Below are 8,865 nucleotides of genomic sequence, written 5' to 3'. Positions count from 1 at the left end.
CCCCTCCTCCGCCTCAGTGTTCACCAGTTTTCCGTACAACATGGCGTCCACCAGTGCGAACTTCAAATCACCTCGGACGGATCTGAGTTATTCTGAATCTGTGTAGGGAGTACGAATTGAAAGCTGAAAAAACAGTAAAAAGGGTTCGTTTTCCTAAAATGGAGCGCTGCATTACAGATGCAGCATAGAGAATAAATGAAGTCAAAGCGGGGTCCTCCATGTTGGCCTCGGTGCGCGGGGGCCGCCGTACGGCCACGTCGAGGATGCGCAGGAAACAGTAGGACGTTCAGGAGCCCGCCCCTTCCGGCGGCGCTGACGCCGAAGCGTGGCTCGGCACTCCGAGGGGCGTCGTGTAGGGAATGGAGGGCGTCCGCTGAGTCCGTGAACGCGGCTCCGCTTCAGCCTTAGCACCGCTTTGGACTTGTCCAGGAATCGATCTAGGAGGGTGGAAGAAAATCAGGAAGTGTCTGCATATCAGGGAAGAGGGATTGTTTAATTATGTAAATTTGCCTTCGCTCTTTCAGGAGAAAAGGAACTCCCACAGTTATTTAAGCTTTAGCGTGACGGAGCGAGATGATACCAAATATTATGTAATATAAACAGAGGGAATGCTTATCCCTATCCCTGCCCCATGGGCCCTAGGACAGTGCCTTCTAAAGAGCCAACCGTAATTTATATAACGAAGTAATAGTAATGAGAACAAGACTCTTCCGGTTCTCCTCCCTCCCAGGACAGCGCCCTCTTCTGACAGCTACTTTTATATGTATATAAATATGTACGTATAGACACGTTAGAAACTGGTTACTCCTCAGCTCTCCTGTTTTTATGTGAATTAGTTAGATTTAGAATACATTCCATTCATTTCGCATACTGATTAGAAATTCAACCAATGTGGATTAAGGACTCTGGATTAAATATTAATTTAACCTCTGGAATCGGCAGTTAACACTGATAAGATAAAGAGTTTATCCCTATAAAACAGGCTTTTATATAGGTTGTGACAAGATTTTATGACTTGGTCATATAAGGGATCTAGGGATTCCAAGAGGTGGAAAAGTGAAGAAAGCTTTCAAGGCATACAGGACAACCTCTGCAAAGGGGTGGAGGTGGGAGATGGAATGTCCTCAGAAGGAAAAGCAAATAGACCTGTTTGGATAAAGCCTAGCATGCATGAATGGGTGCAAAGACAGAAAGTAAAGAGTTTTAAATGCCAAACAGAGGAATTTTTTTTCCCAAAGAACATGGAGAAACAATGAAGCTTCTTGAGCAGGGGAATGACATGGTTTTACAGGAGTGACTTAGATTGATCCTCTGGCTGTTTAGGTTTGATACTGGGGAAAAAAATTTAAATTTATAGATCTGATAGGTCATGAAAGAAGATTGACTTAGCTGTAGCAAGGGAGGGATATTTAACAAGGATGATAAGGTAGGGCACTGTGTTAACTCAGCTAAGCACAGTTTACTTACCTCTGTATTACCCTCCAGTAGCCTGACGGGAGTTCCTCTTGGTTTTATGTATTCAGATGACGAGGAAATGAAGTCTACAGGCAGTCTTATTCTCCTGAGCTAAATGAACTTCAAGAACAGTTTCAATACCTGTAAAAGAAAAATTAGCCTAACTGGCATGGGATTGATCTTTTAGGTCTTCTTCCCGCCACACTCTACTCCTAAACCAGAAAGACTGCAAAAACAAAAGAAAAGATAGCAAACAATGTAATGTGCCCTCCATCCCCCAGCCAAAGTGACCAACTGTGGAAGAATGAAGACCAGAAATTTCAGACTTTTAGCTGTGCTGTGGAAAGACCAAGGCCAGATTTTCAATTTGATTCACTTCAATAAACAAACATTAAGTACCTATAGAAGAAGACAAAACTTGAAAGGAAGCTGAAAAGTATGGAGGGAGGGGTCACCAGAGGGTACCAGCTGGGGATGGTGCAGAGCTTCTCATGGAAAATGGAAAGTTCCCAGCCTTTTATGAGGAAGTTTTGAAGATTATAATGTTTTTTTCTCAATTTAAAAGATTTCATTAATCTAGAAAAACAAAGAGTCAAGTAAAAAAATTCACTGAAATAACTTTACCAGATAGCAAAGTATAAAACAAACCCGCAGAAATCAAGATTTAATATTACTAACAAAGTGCAATAGAAAGAGATAGAAAAAAATTCCATTCAGAAAATTTTTGGAAGTCTACTAAGACACACAAAAACTATCTGAATTCATTACAAAACATTCTTTATATAAATACAAACCAAAAGAATTAGAGAAAATATTAATTGCTTGTGGGTAAACTGAACCCATATAATCAAAATGCCTAAATTACTTAATTTATTCATTCCCATACCAATCAAACCACCAGAGGATTACTTTATAGAACTAGAAAAATAGTAATAAAAATTTTTTGGAGCAAAGATTCTTAACTTTTTTACTTAACAACTTTCATCATAGACCCCTTTGGCATTCTAGTGATGCCTATGGACCCTTTCTCAGAATAATGGATAAAAAATACATAAGATTACAAAGGAAAGTAGTTATATAGTAATGCAGTTATCAGAATATTATACAAAACAATGTCATGAACCCTAGGTTAAAAACTCTTAATCGGCAGGAACACAAGGTCTCAGAAATAATGAAAAAAAAAGTGGGAAGGAAATCTAAAACTACTAGATTTCAAACTATACTACAAAATAGTAATGATCAAAGCTCTTTGGTACTAGTTAAAAAAATAGATCAATTAATGGAACATATTTGGTATATGACCCACATAAGCAAATGAATGTAGTAGCATAATGTTATTAAACCTCAAACCCCAACTCCTGGGTTAAGGACAAAAACTACTGAGAAAACTGGAAAGTAGCCTGGAAAAAGCTAGGTATAATAACAATGTACACTTAGAGAAATCTGGAAAATAAACTAAAAATCTAATTGAAATAACTTCAGCAAAGTAGCAGAATATAAAATAAATCCATGTAAGTCATCAGCATTTCTGCGTGTTACCAACAAAACCCAGCAGGAAAAGAATGAGAAATTCTACTTAAAAAAACTACAGAAAATATAAGATACTTGGGAGTCTACCTGCCAAGGCACAAATAGGAATTATATCAACATGATAATAAAACAGTCTTTACACAAATAAAAACAGATGTAAATATTTGGAGAAACATTAATTGCTTATGTGTGAGACTATGCCAATATAACTGCAATAACTACCTAGTATAACTACAATTCTACCTAAATTAATTTACTACTTAAATTAATTTACTCATTCAATACCAATCAAACATCAAAGAATTATTCTGTATCTCTGGAAGAGAAAAAGTCAAAAATCTTAAGGGAATTAATGAAAAAATGTAGGTAGAACCAGCTCTCTGTATTACAAAGCAGTAATGATCAAAACAGCTTGATACGGGTTAAAAAAAGATATTGATCAAGGGAACACATTAGGTATACCATGTACAGAAGTAAAGTGAACACAGCAGTCTGTATTTGATAAACCCAAAGATTTTGCCCAGCTATTAATGCAAGAACTCACTAGTTAACAAAAACTGTTGGAAAAACTGAAAATGATATTATAAACTAGATATTACAAACTAGTATAAACTAGAAGAAGAAGGAAGAAATTACTTGTCAGATCTATAGATATGGGAAGAGTTTATTACTGAACAGGAGGTAGAGGGAATAACAAAAGGTAAAATAAACAATTACATAAAAATCTAAATTTAAAATTAAAAATCTTTTGCAGAAACAAAACCAATATAGCTAAAATTAGAAGAGAAGCACGTAACAGGGAAAAAATATTTGCAGCAAGTTTCTCTGATAAGTCTCATATCTAATATATGAAGACATTCATTAATGATTCAAATATATAAGAACAAGAGCCATAAGGCATGTGCCACCATACCCAGAAAGAATCATTCTTGAATAAATGGACAAAAGATATAAACAGATATTGATCAAAGGAGGAAATCCTAGTTATCAATAGCCATATGGAAAAATGCTCCAAATAATTAATAATGAATATAAACATAACTGAATTTCTAACTAACACTGACACTGAAAAAAAAAACTATAATGGTTAGAGGGGCTATGGGAAAATAGGAACACTAATGGACTATTTTTGATGCTACTTATTTTGGAGCTATGCCACTAAACCATACATATCCCTTGACTCTGTGATGCCACTAGTAGGCCTGTAACCCAGAAAGGTCAGAGAAAGAGGATAAGAACCCAAAAAAAGAGTATGCCAGCTCTTTTTGTAGTGGCAAAGAACTAGAACAGGGGTGGAGAATCTCTGGCCTCAAGGCCATATGTGGCCTTCTAGGACCTTGGGTGCAGCCTTTTGACTGAGTCCAAGTTTTACAGAACAAATTCTTTTATTAAGGGAATTTGTTCTATAAAGTTTGGATTCAGCCAAAGGGCCATACTTGAGGACCTTAGATGGCCACGTATGGCCTTGATTCTGCAGGTTCTCCACCCCTAAATTAGAAACTAAGGGGGTACCCATCAATTGTAGAGAGGCTAAACAAATTACTATGTTACTATATGAAATATTATAATGGAATATTGTTACATCATAAGAAATTATGAAAAGAACAATTTCAGAGAAATCTGGGAAAACTTGTACGTCTGGTACACGGTGAAGTAAGCAGAACCAAGAGAACAATTTATGTTACAACACACTGAAAATGCAAACAATTTTGAAAGAGTTAAGAACTCTGATGAGTGTAATGATGAGGATACTAGATAGTGAATTCCAAAGCCTACTTCTTGACAGAGAGGTGATGAACTTGGATGAAGCCATCCAATCAGAGGGAGGGGCCACAGGGTTAGAAGGTACTTTCCAGGTGTGAATTCCAGGGCTGAAGTGATCTTCCAGGATGAAGAGGTTTTGGTGAGAAATGAAGGAAGAACAGTTATGTATGTGATGGTACTTAAAAAATAAATGATTATAAGTATTAGAGATATAATTCTGCTACATTTTTCTTTGTGAAATAACATTGTGTATCTGCTGTGTGACCCAAGTAAATCAACAAAAGATCTGGTCTAAATGGTATGTCTTACCAAATCTTTGCAATTCACCGTGAGTCAATGTAAAATCAATGTAAAGAGTTGACCAGGAAATGGAGCACTGCCTGAAACATCAGAGGTATAATGAAGATGATAATACTTCCTGCATAGTCACTGATACTCATGGGTCAAGTTACCATCTTTTGGTAACTCATTAGCCTTCAGCCTGTCCCAGTGCCAGGATGCATGTGGAAAATTACCCTGTCCTACCAACCACTTACTTTTTTGGGACTAGCAGCCAGTACCTCCCCTTCCCTGGAAGTCACAAAGAAGGATGGAGGTGATCAAATAAGAAAACATGAATGACTAAAGATATTTTCAAAGATTGGTCTTCAAGTTATTTTAGGCCAGTTGTTGAAAAATATTGCATTTAAAACATTGATTTTAGATGATGCCTGAGGTCATCCTTCTATACTTTTAGGGTTGCTATTGCAAAAAAGCCACAAAACATAGCCACAAAAGCCATTAAAAATTTAAGCTCTATAGAAGGTGGAAGCCCAGAAATGGTGATCTGTTAGAATCATTAGATACTGAATTATATTTTAGACACTAAGTCATAACTTAAGATACTATGATCTACAAAAGCCATAACAATATTGTGAGATATATATAATCAATACGCAAACTTATGTTTGGGCATAACATTGGCTTAATCCCCAAGCTCATTACTAACCAGAAAAACAAAAATATCCACCAATTAGTAGTGATGCGTTCAATAGCTCCTCCTCCCTTTGTCAATTTTCTATTATTACCATCAGGATCTGGGGGATTCTTTTTGGGAATCCACTGAACTATCTGGCTGTCACCCCAGACTGAAGATTGTCCCTGTTTATTAATATTCATAATGATTGATTACATTACTAACTATAATCAATCTGGAGATACTTGGCCCCTCCTCTGGTGTAAAAAAAATACCCCATGGTTATGGGGGAAGTGCAGGGTTCACCAGCCAGGGGAATTTTGGACCGTACAATTGGCATAGTCAGGCAGAATACCAATGGATTGCCAAGTGAGTAGGAGAAGGGTCTGGAGGGAATCACCCTGGATACACTCCATGGGGGATGGCCCTGTGTTGGACATATTTGAACCATCAAGTAAATAGGGACCTCCTAAACAGGTCAAAAGGCCTAAAGTCCCTTCTGATGGAACTTTGTTCCATCAGGATAGGAAAAAGGAAGAAAGTAGAGGTAAATGTAGGTTAACCCCTCATCATAGCATTGAGAGAAGCCACCATCAACTTCCTAGACTCAGAGGCTGAGAATAGAAAGGAATTCCAATTAGGAGAAGCATGTAGAAACACTGGTTTGCTGGTTAGCCAGGTTGAAGGGAATTAAACATGTAGACAGGAAAGTAGTAAGACATATAATTGTGAGACAGTCTCTCCTCTCCCTTCAACCCTGGCTGATTACAGCAGCCTGGATGGTTGAACAGAAGACAGAGAAAAATAAAATATATTCTGTGAAGATTATCTGAGTAGGAGCAGAATTTAAAAGAAACAAAATATATTCTGGAAAATCTGTTTTGGTAATTAAATCCCTAAAATTTCAAAAAATATTCTTTCTCTCCCTCTATATTCCTGAACTGTGGCTAGGTTCTGGGGTGTAAAGGAATAGATGAGAAAAAAGGAGGGAAGGTGGGAGGAATCTTTTCCCCTCAGATCTAAGAGGGGATGATAGAGAAGGGTTTGGGGGCTGTGCCACTGGAAGTTTCAGGGCATGCACTTTGGAATAGAACTGGCAATGGTTCACAAAAAAAAGAAGATTCACTGATTAGAAACAAGATTGGTTTGGGAGCTGTGTCAATGAAAATTTCAGAAAGGGAAGAGGAATAGCTCTTAACCCTTTCCTGGCATACAAAAAGGGGAAAGGTTTGTGTGAATTGGGAAATAACTGAAAGGTAATTGATTATTAGGATTAGAATTTAGGAATTTAGATATTTAGAATTTAGGAAGTCTTACAAACTAAAATTAAGTACTCGTCAATTTTAAAATAACTTTAAATTGCTGTGTGTGTTAAAATTGGAAATTTGTAAATTATGTGAGAGCCCTATTCATATGAAGAAATCAGACAGTTATAAGTTCCTTCTGAGATTGTAGAACTGAGATTTAAACTAAATTAAAACATAATCTTAATTGTGGTATTTGGGGTACATTAAATTAATATCAGATTACCACTTTTTCAGTCTTTGGAAGCAGATTGGCTGGAAATAGTGGGTCCCATAGTATGAAATAAATGGAACAAGTAGCATTTGTATTAAATATAATTCTACAGTCAGTATTAAAATCGTAACCACAGATTCTGTGTAATACCATTTGGAACCTAGATCCAGGTGATTGAATTCATTCTGGACACATTTTAAGTAAAATGTGTTACTCCTATTTTGATGCTTAAGATAAGTCAGAATTCATTATACTATTTGGCACTAAGACAAATTGGGAAAATACATAGATCTGAAATTTGTTAACTGAGTGATCTTAAGCAAGTTACCTCAGTTACCTCCCATTAGTGTAAAGTGCCTAACATAATGCCTGGCATAGGGCAAACACTGTAACTATTATTAGTTCCAATTAGATGCAATGGTGGTGAGATAACCAGTTTTTTATGTAAGGAATTTGGAAATGCATTCAACAGAATTGGAGTCACCTGATTGGTAATGGGTTTGTTCCAAGTTTCAAATACATAATATTGTTTCCAGTTGGTAAACTTTTGCATCAGTTACATCAAGCAACATTTTATAACTTAGATGTTATTAAACTCTGAAATGAAAGAAACTAAAAGATGGTGGAAAATTTGTTTAAAATCAGTTGTTAGGGGGTGGAGCCAAGATGGTGGAGTAGAAAGACGCACATACGCTACCTGTGAACCCACTGCCCATAAAATATCTGTAAAAAAAGAACCACCGGTGAATTCTGGAGCAGCAGAAGCCACAGAACAACGGAGTGGAGGAGATTTCTGCTCCAGAGAGCCTGAAAACCTCTTGCAAAAGGTCCCTCGCGCCCCGGACCCGGAGCAGAGCCCAACCCTGCCTCAGCAGCACGGCGTGGAAAGGAGCAGATGCAAGCAGGCTTCAGGGACAGAATCTCCAGCAGCCGCACGGGTCCCCCACCCACAGGTGACAAGGGTCGGTGAGAGGGTCTCTTCGGCGGGTCGAGAGGGGTGTGGGGTGCCTGCATAACTCAGGCCCCCTCGGGAGGCAGCAGCAGCAGAGGTGGCAGCAGACCAGGGCTCCCCAAGCAGGCAGGAGCCTGGATCCATTGTTGAAGGTCTCTGCATAAACCCCCTGAGGGAACTGAGCCCGAGAGGCAGCCCTGCCCCCACCTGAGCACCTGAACTTAATCTCACACTGAATAGCAGCCCTGCCCCCACCCAAAGCCCTGAGGCTGGGAAGCAGCATTTGAATCTCAGACCCCAAGTGCTGGCTGGGCAGATCTGAAGGCGAGGTGGGGGGTGGAGAGGACACTCAGAAGTCAAGCCACTGGCTGAGAAAATGCCCAGAAAAGCGAAAAAAAATAAGACTACAGAAGGTTACTTTCTTGGTGAACAGGCATTTCCTCCCTTCTTTTCTGATGGGGAAGAACAATGCTTACCATCAGAAAAAAACGCAGAAGTCAAGGCTTCTGTATCCCAGCCCACTCAATGGGCTCAGGCCATGGAAGAGCTCAAAAAGGATTTTGAAAATCAAGTTAGAGAGGTGAAGGAAAAACTGGGAAGAGAATTGAGTGACATGCAAGCAAAGCATGAAAAACAAGTAAACACCCTGCTAAAGGAGACCCCAAAAAATGCTGAAGAAAATAACACCTTG

At 38.5% G+C, this 8,865-nt stretch overlaps 1 long non-coding RNA gene across 1 annotated transcript; it reads left to right on the top strand.

Moving 5' to 3' along the window:
• The first annotated feature begins 294 nt into the window (after positions 1-294).
• Positions 295-2,408, top strand: LOC140525513 (uncharacterized). Its single transcript, XR_011974053.1, has 2 exons — positions 295-775; positions 1,524-2,408. It is a non-coding gene; the product is annotated as an uncharacterized lncRNA (long non-coding RNA).
• Positions 2,409-8,865: the final 6,457 nt, after the last annotated feature.

The sequence above is a fragment of the Notamacropus eugenii genome, chromosome 2, assembly GCF_028372415.1.
Source record: "Notamacropus eugenii isolate mMacEug1 chromosome 2, mMacEug1.pri_v2, whole genome shotgun sequence".
Classification (NCBI taxonomy): domain Eukaryota; kingdom Metazoa; phylum Chordata; class Mammalia; order Diprotodontia; family Macropodidae; genus Notamacropus; species Notamacropus eugenii.
The sequence above is the reverse complement of the archived record's forward strand: the minus strand, read 5'-3'. Positions and strand labels throughout refer to the sequence as shown.